Below are 17460 nucleotides of genomic sequence, written 5' to 3'. Positions count from 1 at the left end.
CACAGCGTTACTGCAGCGCTTATTTCTTATTTTTAACATTTTCTACATTAACATTTGAAGACACATTCGCTCTTTCAGAGAAATGAGAAAATTATTCCATGAATGTCTTTCATTATAATGAGAAGGGACAAAAAATACATAAAATAGGAACATGACACCTGCTTTGGGGACACCTTGACCGTCACACACCTCCGTAATCTTATTATTTCCTTTTTATGTCTTTTTTTATAGCCTTTCTTTTCTGTGTCATTACCAGGGTCACCAAGGCCTCTCTGTCCCCTGATTAACGTGACCCGGACAGAGAAAGAAAGACAAGTTTTATACTCGCCACCGTCCTGCAGAGCAGCAGCGCCCTCTCCTGGTCAGGATGTGCAGAATCGCGAAAGTGACCTGATCGTCATTGTGAGACACTGCAGCACAGCACACGGTGACACGGTGAAACGTGTCACCCTTGGTGAGCAGTGGCCACCTGTCATGGGGACGGGACCTTCATCAAGGGGACCTCAGTGGCAGCTTGAACCCACAACCTTCCGATTCCGGGTCCACCAGGCCACGATCGATCCATCTGATCTGATATATTTAGTATAACGGGGTTATTTTATTATAGGTTTGGGGAATGGCGGCCCAGGTTCTCGGCATCTGAGATCTCCTACGTTCTCGCGACTCGTCCACAGTGGCATTTCAGAACAAACGAGAGACAGAAGACAGGAGGACGGACTCGGGGAGACGTACAATCTACACAAATAAAACCACTTCCAACACCTCATATTATTATTAAGGTCTCACGGTTCCGCGACCGCGGGTTCCGTGTTCTACTGGGCTACCGATATCACAGAGTTTACAGGAGGAGACAGTGGAACAGAGAGAGAAGGCGAGGAACATGGACTCCGTCCTGAGAGTCCATTCACACCATCAGAACCTTCATGGTACGGAGGGCGAGGGGACCAGGATCGGCCCCGGCCCGCTTCACAGTAAAGTCCCAGCGTCCAGCGCACCGCCGTCCCGGGAGTCCTAGCAGAGGTCGGACACGTAGTCGAAGTCCCTGAAGCAGTCCTGGTCTTTGCGGGACAGGGTTCGGCGTTCCCGCGGCGGGGTCAGCGTGGGCGCCTCGTTGGTGAACTCGGCGTCGAAGTTGCTGACGTCTTCCCTGTTGCAGACGGCGGGGACGAACGGAGGCGGCAGCTTCCTCTGGAGGAGGGACTCCCAGTCCATCGTCTGGAAAACATCAAGATGGCGTCATGTCCCTCCGCCCCTGCTGTACGACTGAAATAAGAAGACCGAACCGTCTGAGCGAGACGTGTTACGTCCCCGGTCCGTACGCTTCCTCCCGCGTTTGTATTTCTGTGTGTGTCTCTGCTGTGGTGGGAGGAGCTTCATGTCTCCTGTCCAAAAGGTCTGCTAGAGATCTCACCGTGCGGTTCTGGCTTGTTGTTAGTTGTCCCCTCCCTCCCTCCGTCCCTTTTATTAAACCGCAATATTCTGCGTGTTTATTCGCGGTGGGTGAATGTAAATAAACGCACTCCGGGTGTGTCTGGTTTTCCCGAACCCTCCACCCCTAGAACGGAGGACAGGGTCTCACCCTGAAGAAAGGCTGCTTCTTCACGTCCTCCGCGTCCCTCTCCCCCGAACCCAGGCGTCTCTCCGGGTTCCGTCTCAGCAGCTGCCAACAAGCACAATGTCAGTCAGACGCGAGCCGCTTGCCGATTGGCTGTCCGGGTTTACAGGAGGCGGGTCCTCACCCGTCTCATCAGGCCGATGGCTTCCGTGGAGAGGAATCGTGGGTAGCGCACTTCATCGTTTACTATGCTGTCAAACACCTCCTCTTCATCGTCGCCGGGGAACGGAGACTATCACACACAAATATACACAATTCGTGCACATTACCCACAATCCAACTCGACTTTCCATCATGTACCTTCAGGTGCATAAACGATGTCGATGGAGATGATGATTTATGATGGTGTTCAGTTATTCTCACCTCCCCCACCAGCATCTCGTACACCAGGACGCCGAGCCCCCACCAGTCCACGGCCCTCGTGTACGAAGTGTCTGTCAAGACCTCCGGGGCCAGAAACTCCGGGGTGCCGCAGAACGTGCTGGTTCGGTCCCCGAAACCCATCCCTGCAGCAGAGCAAAGCGCGGCGTCACGGCCGGACACCGCCCAGAGACGCACTCCACCACAGCCACTCACCCTCTTTACAGAGGCCGAAGTCGGCGATCTTCACGTATCCCTCCGTGTCTAAAAGGAGGTTGTCCAGCTTAAGGTCCCTGCGGTGCAGGAGGGGACGAGAACTCATCCACAGAAAAGTGGAAATTGCAAAGGCCAAGAACACAAAACCCCCTCGGAAAATTTGGTCAACTGGTGAGGATATTTTGTCTGCTTTTTATAATTAGTGTTATTGTAGTACGGCACACTGGACAGGCTGGGGTTTATACCACCAAACGCGCTCCTTCTCTCTGATCGCTACTCGATTTCAAAATAAAAGTCCCCTTGGCGCCCTGATCTTACTTCCTGGCCACGAGACCTTTTAAAAAGAAAACTCCAGCACATGATCCCAACATGCCAGGGCGTGAAAAACGTACTCACCGGTAGACAATCTTATGGTCGTGAAGAAACTGCAGCCCCAAAACCACACAGGCTGCATAGAACCTGCGGCCCAGACGGACAGGTGGACACAGACACAGACACACTGAGACACGGCGTACAGAATACAAACAGAATGGAGAATAGAACTCACATCACTACTGGCCAGGCGGGTGGCGTTCGCCTCGCTACCAGGCCACGCCCAGCACCACCCAACCCCTCACCACCACCCAACCCAGCCCCTGGGGACAGCATCGACTACGAGACTCATTTCAGCACCCCGGAGGACAGGCAGACGTCTAGTCTGCTTTGGCGTCCCCACACACACCAGACTTACATGGCGCGGGGCTCAGAGAACACGTCCGAGTGGATGTGCATCATCAGGTCGCCGCCGGCCGAGTATTCCATGACGAAACATACGTGCTCCGGCGTCTGGAAACACGCAAACAGGTTGACCAGGAAGGGGTGGTGGGAGCCGTTCACCGTCTCGAAGATCCGCTTCTCACACATGAGGCTGAGGAGCGGAGGAGAGACCGTGATCACGATCAGGACGCCTGCTGTGGCCGTAGGCTGGTGGGGGCGGGGCCTACCTCTCCACCTCGTCTCGAGCCACGATGTCCCCTTTCTTCAGGGCTTTGATGGCGTACAGTCCACCTGTCTTTTTGTACTCGGAGAGTAAAACCTGCAATGTCAGAGGGTAACTTAATCTAATTAAAACTTACAGTGCCCATAAGTATAATAATGAAAGGCTGAGTGGCCACATTTGGTGTGGTTACCTTGCCAAAATGGCCCCGGCCCAGTACAGCAACCAGACGAAAATCTTGCAGACCAACAGGACCTCTGCTCTTCCTGTCCAGAGACACACACACACACACACACACACCCTAAGACCCTCAGACAGCACTTATCTAAAAAGCAGCAACAGTATTTTGTAATGGCAGGCTGCAATCAATAAACTAGACAGCTAGTGCTGAGATGGATGTGCACAGTGTAGGCTTGGGCTGTGCTGCTGTATTGATGGAGGTGATGAAGTTTAGACAGGTTCAGATTTAAGGCAGTCTGGATTGTAGTAAGTTGATATTTGTAGGTGTGTATATTAAGTCTGTATATGTAGGATGTTATTTTAACTGCGTTGCCAGGTTTGTGTAATATCAGGTTTAGTCCTGCCTGTGTGTAACACTTGGTGTTATATTGTGTGTAGAGAGTGTAGTTGGTGCTATATTAAGCTATATATATATATATATGCACATTTGGGAAGTTGGCGCTGTATTAGGTGCGACAAGAGAGCGGATGTTAGTTTAGCGTTTCTGCTGAGTTGCCAGGTATGGCACTCAGTGCTGTGTAAGGTAGATGGGCACATATTGTGTGTGGGTGTGGGCGGCAGTGCCATGCTGGGAGCACCATATTGCAAGGGGGTCAAGCTGGTTACCTGTGCTGGGAACTCTGGGAGCTGGTTCTGCTTCTTGAATGCCGCTCTGGGCCGAGGTCCGGAGGGGAAAACGGTTCAATCACAGGCAACGGTTCCTGTCAGAGGGACCAAAACAGGCAGATCTGAATAATACTTGAGTAAGAACAGACAGTCCAGCAGTCGTTATGTCAGCTTCCGGCTGTTGGCCACCTCTCTGGCCTTGTTATAGTTAATTAGTTCCCTTAAAAAAACCTCATCGTTATAATTAATCCTGTAATCCCTGCTTCCTGCTGACCACACCATCTGCTCCATCATCCCGTTCCCCACCTCCCCCTACCCATCCACCCCTTCTCTCCACTCACCCTGCCCCCACCGACGACTCTGTCCCTTCAGCACACACCTCGAGGAGTCGCCCGGGATCAGCACCCCGATCCAGTTAAAGCACCCGCTATCTAAGCCTAATTAGGTCTGTTTTTACGGGGACAGCCCTGTCACTTTCCCCTCTGGGTCTTTTACAGACCGTCTGAACCGTGGCTCTCTCAGAGATCGATGTCTCTGTACATCGTAATATTATATTCCCGGTTTCTGCATTAATTCCACTGCATAATGGACATTGTGGAATTACGAAAACATTCATATTGTGTGTTTTAATATTTAAGAGCACAACACAATTCTGATTTAATTTGTCTTCTCACCGGGTCCACAGGTCTTGGAGGAGAGTCACTTTCCAGGCTGAGTTTCTCGATGGAGATCTCTCTGTAACCATGACACACACATTACAGAGGAAACGAAACAGAAGAACTTGCGTGTGTGTGTGTGTGTGTGTGTGTGTGTGTTACCCGCTGCTGCTGGGGCTGAAGCTGCTGCTTCCTGTGGGGATGGCGTTTCTCAGCAGACGGACCCACGTCGCAATGTCCACGTTCATCTGCTGTGCTCGCAGGAACGCTTTACCTGTAAACATGCACACACACACACACACACACACACACACAGTTGCACGTGAAGCACCACACGCCCACCAGCAGGTGGCGCAGCAGAACAGGGAGAGGACAGAGGAGGAGGCAGTGAGGTTACAAAGGGACAAACAAGATGAGCCCCTAAGGGAACACACACACACAAGCATGCTTTTAAATAAAAAGCCACATGCATGTGTGTGTGTGTGTGTGTGTGTGTGGTTAAACATCCAGAATTACACAGGCCTCTACATGTAAACACACTCTCATAAACACACACACACACACACACACGCGCAGAGCTGCTCTCTCACCGTGCTGCTTCGAGAAGACTTTCTTCTGCCTCTGCAGCCGGCGTCCCCTCTCGATGACGGGGTTAAAGAATGTCACCTGGTAAACACACATAAGCATTCAGTGACAGGACCATTTACGTATGTGAACTGTCCCCAGTTTGGTGACACACACACACAATGGGGGTAGTAGCCTAGTGGGTAACACACTCGCCTACGAACCAGAAGACCCGGGGTCAAACCCCACTTACTACCATCGTGTCCCTGAGCAGGACACTTAACCCTGAGTGTCTCCAGGGGGGACTGTCCCTGTAACTACCGATTGTTAGTCGCTCTGGATAAGGACGTCTGGTAAATGATTACCTCCGCCAGCAGCGTCCCCTGGGGCTCCAGCTCCAGCTGGACTCGGTGCCGCTGGTTGTCCAGGAACTCCTCCAGCTTCAGGTACTTGAGGGCGCAGAGCGAGCGGAAGTCTCTCCAGTACACCGCCATCTCCATCTCCCTGGACTGAGGGGACTTCGCGTTAGCTACACCAGAGTCACTGTACTCAGATCAGTCCCTACCGGCACTCCCAGGCAGCGGCATTACGATGGAATCGTACCCTCTCCAGCTCCACGGTGAAGGTCTGGTCCCAGGCCTGCTCTCCCACCGCCTTCCAGCACGTCTGGCCCACGACTGTGTTCTCCAGCTTCAGCACCACGCTCACCTCCGCTGTACACACACACACACACACACACACACACGCGCTTCACACACAGATACACACGCGAGCGAGGAAGCCGGCGCAGAGCGGGACTCACAGCTCAGCTCCTCGCTCCTCCCCGCCATCTTGATGCTGAGGCTGCTGCCGGTGCGGCCGTACAGGCTGAGCTTGAACGGCCGGCCGTCCCCCGCGTTGAAGCTGGGCAGGGGCGCCGGGGTTGCCGCGGCTCCGCCCGGGTACCGCCTCCAGCAGCCCCACGCACCCCAGCAGACGCACCTGCAGAGTACCTGAGCGGGGCGAGAGAGAGAGAGAGAGAGAGAGAGCGGGATCACGTACTCCGACGTCACGGCCGCCACGCCGACGGGCGCCACGCACCGGTGAGCGGAGACGGCCGGCTCAGGGTGCTGTACTGGTTGTGGACGTATGGCGCGCCGTGGGTGGAGTTGTAGGCCGAGGACGAGGTCAGGGCCAGCTCCTCTTTGATCAGGCAGGCTTTGGGATGGTCCTGCGGCAGCTCCACCAGCCGCTGGTCCAGGGACTCGCGCAGGAGGTCCAAGCGCTGGGACGCCTCGCTCAGACGAGACTGGGCCTGGTGGGGGGGGTGACGACATGAACATCGTGAGAACATCAGCTCTCTGAGAAGATGCAGATGAGGAGACGTGTACAGGCGCGCTGACCTCGCTCATGGCCTTCTTGTCCTGGGCTTTTCCCGTCCCCAGCAGACGCAGGATGTTTTTGGCTCCTTCTGCCATGGCGTGCTCCACGCGGTAGTGATGCCACAACTCCTCGATCCGCAGCTCCACCCCACACAGGTCCGGCTTACCTGAGAACAGCCGACCGGAGCACACATACATAAACTAATACCCATGTACTAACGTGTTACAGGATCGAAGACAACCGGTCAAAGTGAAGGTGCCACTGAGGTGCCACTGAGCAAAGACAGAGGACAAATTTCACTGTGTGCACCATGTGCTGTGCTGCTGTGACTTCACTTTCTTATATTATTGATATTTTCGCCATGCGGTGACATGTGTCCTCTGTATTTAACCATCACCTTAGTGAGCAGTGGGCACCACGAGGACGGTACCGGATTCGAATCCGCAACCTTCCGATTACGAGTCCACCTCGTTAGGCCACCACTGCTCCCGTCAGATCCCCCATGAAGCTTCTTCTTCGAAATGTTATTACATTTACAGCATTTACCAGATGTCCTTATCCAGAGACTTACAGTCAGTAGTTACAGGGACAGTCCCTCAGGGTTAAGTGTCTTGCTCAGGGACACGATGGTAGTAAGTGGGGTTTGAACCTGAGTCCTCTGGTTCGTAGGTGAGTGTGTTACCCACCAGGCCACTACCATCCTGTCTTATCTGACTTCTAATCCCCCCTTTCCAAGCCTGGGGACACGAGGCACCGAGGAGGACGACTTCAACTCGGACCATTAGGCTCCATTAAAGCTTTATGTGGCCCTTCCTGCACTCTCTTCTTACGCTGCCGTCTCTCTCTCTCTGAGTAAAGAACCAGAGTGTCATTAAGGCCATAAGCCGAGCTCTGAGAGCGCTGGGCGGTGTGTATGTGTATGTGTGTGTATGTGTGTGTATGTGTGTGTGTGTGTATGTGTATGTGTGTGTATGTGTGTGTATGTGTGTGTATGTGTATGTGTGTGTGTGTGTGTGTGTGTGTCTGTGTGTGTCTAGCACCAGAAGTTAGAGGTCGGCTCTGAAATGGGTATCGATCTGTTGTTCTACAGAATAAGTTCCACTGATCGCTGCAACTGACACGAGGGCAAAACGGCCGGATGGAGGCCAAGATGCAGAAGCAGCCCCGCCCAGTCAGGAGCCCCGCCCCCACGCAGTTCGCAGGCGGGTGTGGCGGACAGACGGACCCTGCGTTTCCTCCGTCTGCTCCGTGGCCTGCATGGCCTTGCGGATCTGCATGCGGATGATGTCGATCTTGGTCTTGCTGTCCTGCAGCATCTGCTGCGCCGTCTGCAGCAGCTTCTTGTCCTGCATGCAGGAGGAAAGCAGAAGAAAAGTCACCGCCGCGCCCTGCGCGTGTTTAAACTCCGCCTTCTCGACGAGTGAAAATATTCAGGTTCTCGCCGCTGTTACGTAATCATCACTTGCTCAAACACGTCGAGTCGTAACGGGATTATTGATGAAACCGTATACACGACAGTGGGGACAGGAGGGTGGCGGTCCCATGACAGGAAGCAGCAGAGTGAGGAGACGCACCTTGGTGGGCCCGTTGGCGTAAATGGGAATCATGTTCTCCGCCCCCTGCTTCACCTTCAGCTCGATGTTCAGCTGCCGCTCCAGCGCCGCAATCCGGTCCTGATTGGCCGAGGAGCGGGTGGCGGTTTTGGGGGACTGGACATCATCTGAAGGAAGAAAGCATCGTGAGACAAACATCTAACCTGCTCAGGAGCCGTACGTCCGAACACACGCGCGACCTCTGGCGTCGTCCGGCCCCTTGACCACGATGTGGGCGTCCAGCTCCTGCAGCGCCCCGTGGAGCTGGTCGAGGCGGCGGCTGGACGAACGCAGCTGGCTGTCCACCTGGTGCGCGTTGCGCTTGTCGGTAGTGGCGCGCCGCAGGTTCTCCGCCCCCTCCTTGATCTTCAGCTCTTTGCGGATCTCGCGGCGGATTCGTTCGCGCTGCTCGTCCAGGCGCTGCTGCACGCTGGAGTCGGAAAGGTCGGAGGTCAGGTCCAGACCCAGCAGCTCCAGAACAGACCTGCCGCCCGGGTCATTCTGTACCGAGAGAGCAGCAACAATCAGTTACAATATCTCCACCAACCAGGGCCCAAGGAGGGCGGTAGTAGCCTAGCGGGTAACTAGGCGGTATAGAGGGGGGTAGTAGCCTAGCGGGTAACTAGGCGGTATAGAGGGGGGTAGTAGCCTAGCGGGTAACTAGGCGGTATAGAGGGGGGGTAGTAGCCTAGCGGGTAACTAGGTGGTATAGAGGGGGGTAGTAGCCTAGCGGGTAACTAGGTGGTATAGAGGGGGGTAGTAGCCTAGCGGGTAACTAGGTGGTATAGAGGGGGGTAGTAGCCTAGCGGGTAACTAGGTGGTATAGAGGGGGGTAGTAGCCTAGCGGGTAACTAGGTGGTATAGAGGGGGGTAGTAGCCTAGTGGATAACTAGGTGGTATAGAGGGTGGTAGTACCCTAGTGGGTAACACACTTGCCTATGAACCAGAAGACCCAGGTTCAAACCCCACTTAGTGAAAGTGAAGTGATTGTCACATGTGATACACAACAGCACAGCACACGGTGCACACAGTGAAATTTGTCCTCTGCATTTAACCCATCACCCTGAGTGAGCAGTGGGCACCATGACAGGCGCCTGGGGAGCAGTGTGTGGGGACGGTGCTTTGCTCAGTGGCACCTCAGTGGCACCTTGGCGGATCGGGATTCGCTTCCTTAACCTCTAGGCCACCACTGCCCCACTTACTACCATCGTGTCCCTGAGCAAGACACTTAACCCTGAGTGTCTCCAGGGGGGGACTGTCCCTGTAATTACTGATTGTAAGTCACTCTGGATAAGGGCGTCTGGTAAATGCTGTACATGTAAATTTAAATGTCACTCGCTTTTATACAGATGAGGTGGGAAAATGTGACCAACGGGCGTGCCTTCATGCAGCTTTATAAAGATCATGCGAATGTGCAGTGAACAAGGTCCACGGCCTGGAGCTGAAGACCCTGCTTGCACACACGATACAGACCACAGTGACCGGCGGTGTTGGGGAGTAACGCCATTACGCCACTGTCTTAGAAACAGAAGATGTTACAGGAGGTCGATTATAAACTGACGTGTTTAATGACAGCGGTGTGGCTGGATTCGTCCAATCAGCACTCAGCGCCTTTAAACATCCTGGAGAAGCCGCCCGTCCTCACATGGAACCTGACTGTTTGGATGTTGGAGCTGGACTGTCCCCATGACCTGCAGTAGTAGTAGGGTGGTAGTAGCCTAGTGGGTAACACACTCGCCTGTGAACCAGAAGACCCAGGTTCAAACCCCACTTACTACCATTGTGTCCCTGAGTAAGACACTTAACCCTAAGTTGCTCCAGGGAGGGACTGTCCCTCTAACTACTGATTGTAAGTCAATGTAAATGTAAATGTAAATATAAATGCATCCTGCCACCAAAAGTCATCACCGAAGGTTTGGTATTATAAGTTAGAGGGACGAGTGACAGAATTTCAAGGGTTGGGTTGTGACGAGTTACGTTTACTTGAGTAACTTTGTGAATAAGAAACTCGAGTTTTTAAAACCATTTATATGCTTTATCTTTGGAAGACAGACGCCACCAGTGGATCTAAAACATTTCACCGTTCAGACGTAGCCATGCAGTCACATGACCACACAAACCGTAGCGGCGTAGCGGGACAAGCCTCACACAACACAGACACGGACATGGCAACAACTCCTGTCCTGGGTCAGAGAAGCTCTGCGGAGCGGACAGGTTACGAGCATCATCTGTGGGGTGCGGTTTCAGCGAGTCGTGTCAAGTTTTCCTCCAAGATGGCTGAAAGTGAGTGCAGACAGGAAGCGCGGCGACTTCAACACTGATCCGGGGGAGCGTGGTGGAACATGGCCGACGCGCTTACACAATTTCCTCTATTACAGGCGCTCTTGTCGCTCCTCAGTGCCGTAAATACGGGTTACATGCACCACATATAACGACATCACCCTGGACAGGAATCCATCAACATCTCAACATCTAAACTCGTGTTAGTGGCCAACCTGGGACAGAGAGAGAGAGAGAAGAGCAGGATTCTGACCACAGTTCCCTACCAGGGAGTCGGTGTCCCCCGCCTCGCCGGTGCCGCTGTCCGCCTCCTGCGGAGCGGGGCCTTCGCTCGGAGCCTCCGTCTCCATGCCGCCTCTGCACGCCAGCAGCGAGCTGTGCACGATGGAGGCTCGACCCCACCCTCACCCTGCGGCTTCCGCCCGTTCGCCGAGAGAGAGGCGGAGAGCGGCCGCGCCACTTCCTGCTTCAAACAGGCGCCTGGCGGCCAGTTAACCAGCAGGAAACCGGCACCCAGCGGGGCGAAGTAGTCATCAATACGACATGTACACGCATCACGAAATAAAAAAACAGTAAATGATGATAGTCTTCTCACGGTTCCCTCGAACCCGAGCGCCCCAGCGCATGTACAGGGCCGGACAGCAGGCAGCGACGCCCAGGACTGCAGCCTGAGAGAGGAAGTAAAACCAGCAGACACTCGATAAACTACTTCCTGGGTACAAGCAGGCACACACACGCATCACAGATACGTGCAGTTACGTACAGAAACGCAACAGAAATCCAGCGTCAAGCGGCCCACGTCCACTCCGGACGTCTGGGGACAGCGGCCCACGTCCACTCCGGACGTGTGGGGACAACGGCCCACGTCCACTCCGGACGTGTGGGGACAACGGCCCACGTCCACTCCGGACGTCTGGGGACAGCGGCCCACGTCCACTCCGAACGTCTGGGGACAGCGGCCCACGTCCACTCCGGACGTGTGGGGACAGCGGCCCACGTCCACTCCGGACGTCTGGGGACAACGGCCCACGTCCACTCCGGACGTCTGGGGACAGCGGCCCACATCCACTCCGAACGTCTGGGGACAGCGGCCCACGTCCACTCCGGACGTGTGGGGACAACGGCCCACGTCCACTCTGGACGTCTGGGGACAGCGGCCCACGTCCACTCCGGACGTCTGGGGACAGCGGCCCACGTCCACTCCGGACGTCTGGGGACAGCGGCCCACGTCCACTCCAGACGTCTGTACTGGTGTGTGTGTGTGTGTGTGCATCAGCAGTCTCTTTCTCTCTCTCTGTGTGTAAGGTCATTGCTTCTCTTTATGTTCATCTGCAATGAGGAGCTTTTATCAGAGCTTAAGTTCTCCTACAAAATTGGATTGTGATTCCTCACCTGTGAACTCTGGAACACCCAAACCAGAACAACGTCCGTTTCGTTATTAGAACCCTTTACACAGGCGTGGTGGGCACCAGAACTGCCACATTTAATGATCTTTCATCGTAAAGATGCTGACATATTCCCAAAAAATGGTCCCACGGTGACCATGATTTAAGTAGGAGTGTGTGGGGAGGGTCAAACTGTTAAATCAGGATTTATAGGAATAACCAGGAGGAGGAGGGACGAACTACCAGCCCAGCCCTTGGAAAGGGGTGGAGTCTGTAGCTGAAGGAGATGAAGGTTCATATAGTTTCATAAAGACACACACAGCTGAGGTATGGAAACAGCAGCAGTGTCACCTCGAGCGGAACGGAAGCCACCGCTCCTGATGAAGTTTTAATGGAGGAACTCTATAAATAACCAGCGGGAGGCAGACGCGTGTTCACGTTCCACCTCGCTGCGAGGTCCCTTTAAGGGAAGACTCTTCTTCTGCTTGCTCTCTCTCTCTCTCTCTCTCTTTCTCTCAATCAGTAAATGAAGTTCTCCCAAGCAGAAAATTCATTACCAGTAATGACTGATGGTGAGACTGCAGCCGAGCTGCTGTTGCTAAACGAACGTTTAATATTTCATATCAGCACCAGTGACCTGCTGAAATGGCCTGAGCACCACGAGAAGAAGGCCAGGCAGAATTCCCATGATCCAACACTGCAGAACAGCACACGGTGACACACGGACCCGTTATCAGAAGGCTGTAAGTTCAAATCCCACTGAGGTCCCCTTGATGAAGGTACCATCCCCACACACTGAGTGAAAGTGAAGTTATTGTCATTGTGATACGTGTCCTCTGTACCATGACAGGCGCCCGGGGACGGGACCTTCATCAAGGCGACCTCAGTGGCACCTTGGCGGATCGGGATTCGAACCGGCAACCTTCTGATTACGGGGCCGCTTCCTTAACCGCTAGGACACCGCTGGCCCCGGGACAAATATTGTTGAACGCTACAAATAATAATAAATAAATAAATGCATAAAAGAACTATTTTACATAATAATAGATGCAAGAACAGAAGCTGAGTGAAATTCACCGGAAATGACAAGTTGTCCTTCCCGTGAGGATGAATGGTTATGAAACGCCGTGCGAGAAAAGTTCAATCGTACTTCGTCACATGGAGCTGTTGAGTAAATGCGTAAGAGGTTGAATACGGTTACTGCGTTACTGTAATACTGTAACTAACATATTACAGCTGAAGAAGAGAACCTTCAAGCTGCATCACTCACTCGCTTCCTCTTCCTTTTAAACTATAAAATGATCATTTCACAGAAATACGGTACGTTGAAATGTCTTCAGTTGTCTTATCCTCCTTTGTGTGGGTTCCTTAGCCAATTTAAATTCATTTCGTTTTCCTACCCAAAGACTCGAACTTCCGGACCCTTTGTGAATAAGGTCCTTTTTCCAGGTTAAATGCTTGTCACGATATTGAAATTTCAAACTTGACACCGATACGAAGGATGGAACTCGATACTATTTTTGATACTACAGGGGGAGAAACCATAAATACCGGATATTTTAATAGTCAGAACCTTAAAAAACATCACTTCATGCAAACCGTTGATATCTGGTTGATATCCAAAATACTTCAGGCTGACCAGTCGATCACTATTCTATGTGATCAGGCTGAACATTGGCAGATTCTGATCTGATTGTCAATCGATTGGTTCATCCCTAATTTTAAATATACAATAATTAAAAATTCACTAATTCTACATCAAAATGCACACACAGTTACCAGCGAACCCATAACTAGCATAACTAGCAGCACAAACCAGAGTAAAGAAGAGAAGGGTGAAGGAGACCCAGGAGACGGCGGGCCAGGGGTCAGGGGTCAGGGATCACCCTTTAACCATGGAATATAGCGCCTGTCTGGATGTGAACATCCTTCATGTGCATTTTCACTGCTTGACTAAAACATTTTTTACTTTCTCTTGGTATTTCAGTAAAAAAGAGGAAGGTCTGTGGTTGAAATTTCATCATCTTAGTGTTTTGTGTGTCTAGTTAGTTTGGAACAACTACAGGTATGTAATACACTAGAAACTGTACTGATCTCAGACCAGTCAGAGAAGTTGTGCTGTTAACCAAACCTTATTGGATGTGTGTGTTATACACCGTATTGACGTGTGTGTGTTATATACACCGTACTAATATACCGTACTGACGTGTGTTATATACCATACGTGTGTTATATACCGTATTGACGTGTGATATATACCGTACTGAGCGTGTGTTATGTACCGTATTGACGTGTGTGTTATATACACCGTACTAATATACCGTACTGACGTGTGTTATATACCATACGTGTGTTATATACCGTATTGACGTGTGATATATACCGTACTGAGCGTGTGTTATGTACCGTATTGACGTGTGTGTTATATACACCGTACTAATATACCGTACTGATGTGTGTTATGTACTGTATTGACGTGTGTGTTATATACCATACGTGTGTTATATACCGTACTGACGTGTGTTATGTACCGTATTGACGTGTGTTATTTACACCGTACTAATATACCGTACTGACGTGTGTTATGTACCATATTGACGTGTGTGTTATATACACCGTACTAATATACCGTACTGACGTGTGTTATGTACCGTATTGACGTGTGTTATTTACACCGTACTAATATACCGTACTGACGTATGTTATGTACCGTATTGACGTGTGTGTGATATATACCATACGTGTGTGTGTGTGTTATGTACCGTACTGACGTAAATGAGATCTGTGCTTTGACCCTATTTTATTGTATATTTTATGCTTTGTTCTTTTTAATTGCAGTTTACTGTGGATGTAAATGTGCTTTACTTTAACTTACACTCAGTTTAAGTCAGTAGATATTTCAGTTTGTATGTTAGTTAGTATTTCTGCGCCAAATGTGTAAAGCATCACACAAAAAAGTGCGGCGCAGCTGGTTTCCGCTCCGTCTTGGTGAACGGTGTCATTGTGCTGCTCTTCATCCTCTTAAAAGACTGGCTGTGTGTCTCCGCCCGGCGAAATGAGGTCAAAAATCCGAGTGCAGGCATCTGTGGGACGCCAGCAGCTAAACAAGCGTCCTTGTGTCCCGCCTCAAAACCATCTACTGATCTCTGACCCTGGATCAGCTGGGCCCTGCCTGACCCGGGGCCACGCCCGTCACGTCCCCCGAAAACTTGACTGGTCCCGGAGGAGACGCTTGAAATTGTGTCGGTTTGGGGCGGGGTTACGAAAGCAGAATAAAAAGCAGATTAAAAATGATTACAGCCGGCGGGATGAAAGCCGGCGATTATCCTGCATCGCTTCTGCCGCCAGCGGCGTAATAAGCGGCGAAAGGAGCACCGCGCCCGGCCACACCGGGTTATATAACGCTCCTTTCGGGGTCCTCCATCGTTAAGGCGGTCCTAATTGCATCATCTCTCCCTTCACCGGCAGACTGATTCTGGAGTGAGAGAGATGCCCATCGCCCCGGGCAACCAGTTGGCTCTTCCCGACAGAACGGCGGCGTGATGGAGAACGTGTCAGGAACGCATTTCATAAGCAGCTTATAAAACGTGGAGGAATGTTGAATTGCGTAAAGAAATCCCGTACGGGGCGCAGGCAGCTCCACCCGGTCCGGCTCTGGCCCTGGGGGTCCGGGGTCTGAAGAGGGGGGGGGCAAGCTAATCCCATAATCTGGCACCCCAGACCGATAGTCGTGAGCAGATGTAGTGAAGACCCAGGGTGGACCTCCAGCAGGACTGGATCATCACATCCTTTATCAGACTACGGCATGAAAACCACGAGCGCTCGGACCTGCAGAGATGGTCCTGCACGCTGTGAGCTGGGACCTCCAACGATCCCGGATCATCTCACAGATTAAGATGTGGAGGAAACACCCTGACACCCACCTATCTATCCATCTACACATCTCCTGTAAGATCTGATCCAACGCGCACCATCTGACCATCTTCAGCACCCACGAGAGCATCATCAGACCCGTCCTCCACATCAAAAGGTTCTGGATGTGAGCGTTCTTTCAGACAAGAACCGCAGAAGCACGAGATGATAAAGAAGTAATGAAGTTCTCAGTCCAGTAGATCCTTCAGCAGGTCCTTCTCATGTTCCCGACACCGGACACCGGTCCCCACGTCCTGCTGCTACTGCCAACCACGACTCCTACAAGTGTGTATGTGAGTGTATGTGTGTGTGTGTGTGTGTGTTTGTGAGAGCATGTGTGTGTGTGTGTGTGTGATAGTATGTGAGTGTGTGTGTGTATGTGAGTGTATGTGTGGTGTGTGAGTGTGTGTGTGTATGTGTGAGACTGTGTGTGTGTGCGTTTGTGTATGTGAGTGTGTGTGTATGTGTGTGTGTTTGTGAGAGCATGTGTGTGTGTGTGTGTGTGATAGTATGTGAGTGTGTGTGTGTATGTATGTGTGTGATAGTATGTGAGTGTGTGTGTGTATGTATGTGTGTGTGTGTATGTGAGAGAACGGAGATGCAGCAGGAACCGCTCCTACCTGCAGGGTGTCGTTATTGGCCATGGTCGCTATTCCGCGTCCTCCCGCGTCCCCCTCATGTTCCCGCCGCCACCGGCGCAGACGACAGGACGGCGGCGGGAGCGCGCGGCGCGGCGTCGCGGGGACGCGCAGCACCACGTGACCGCGGCGCGTTTTCTGTCCCGCCAATCGGATTAACGGCTGCGTGCAAAACACGTTTCAATTTAGCACTAAAATTAACTAGGGTTTTTATCTCAAACCCACAGTAAAATGATCGAGTTCTGAAATCCAGCTTTTATAAAATACATAAATAAACAAATTAAACTTTGAATGCGTCACGTGATCCGTGCAACGAGAACATTTCTATAAAATATAAATCAGTATTTTATCAGACAAGTCTTGATAAAACGGGTTTAGAACGTAAAAGGACGAGCGGCGGCGAACTGTGCCGAATTATCGGCCAGATGACGGCTATTGACGTGGCGTTAGCCGGCGCAGGGCGCCCCCTAGCGGCGCCGGCGGCCTGCGGGTCAGATGGGGTTCAGCGGGTCACGCTGCAAAGAAAACGACCTACTGTCACGCTGCAAAACAGACATTTATTTCCCATAAAGAGCCAAGAACAGCGTGAAACCAGCATTACACACAGTAACTACACAAACATGCTCACAGACCACTGCAAGGTGTCCCCATTTAAATTAAAATTAAAAATAATAATCCACGTTATCCCACTGTGAGGCACAGACTTATAAATCAAAGTTGAAGATTTTTTCACTAAATAAATTCACTTTGGATGAAAAGTCCACTGGGCACATAAATTAATATTTATTCGCAAAACCGCAGTAACACATATAACTGCACCCGTAAAACAGTAATAATCTACGTAAAGTGCGCTTTTTATCAGCAGCTGGAATGAACATAAAACACCACGATGATGAACATCAAGAAGATAAAATATCAGAACATGCTGGTCATACAGACTTTAATATTAACTAGTTTGTGAACAAACAACATTTTGGGTGGAAAAGCAGAAAAAAGGTTGCAAGTTATATGTGTTTATGATTGTGAGGGTTGAGAAGTGGTCACTGGTTCGAGCAGGG

General features: G+C 51.6%; 1 pseudogene; it reads right to left on the bottom strand.

Annotated features, from left to right (window-relative positions):
• Positions 1 to 72: 72 nt before the first annotated feature.
• LOC114793656 (serine/threonine-protein kinase N1-like) lies at positions 73 to 11139 on the bottom strand (annotated as a pseudogene).
• Positions 11140 to 17460: the final 6321 nt, after the last annotated feature.

The sequence above is a fragment of the Denticeps clupeoides genome, chromosome 7 (assembly GCF_900700375.1).
Source record: "Denticeps clupeoides chromosome 7, fDenClu1.1, whole genome shotgun sequence".
Taxonomy (NCBI): Eukaryota; Metazoa; Chordata; class Actinopteri; order Clupeiformes; family Denticipitidae; genus Denticeps; species Denticeps clupeoides.
The sequence above is the reverse complement of the archived record's forward strand: the minus strand, read 5'-3'. Positions and strand labels throughout refer to the sequence as shown.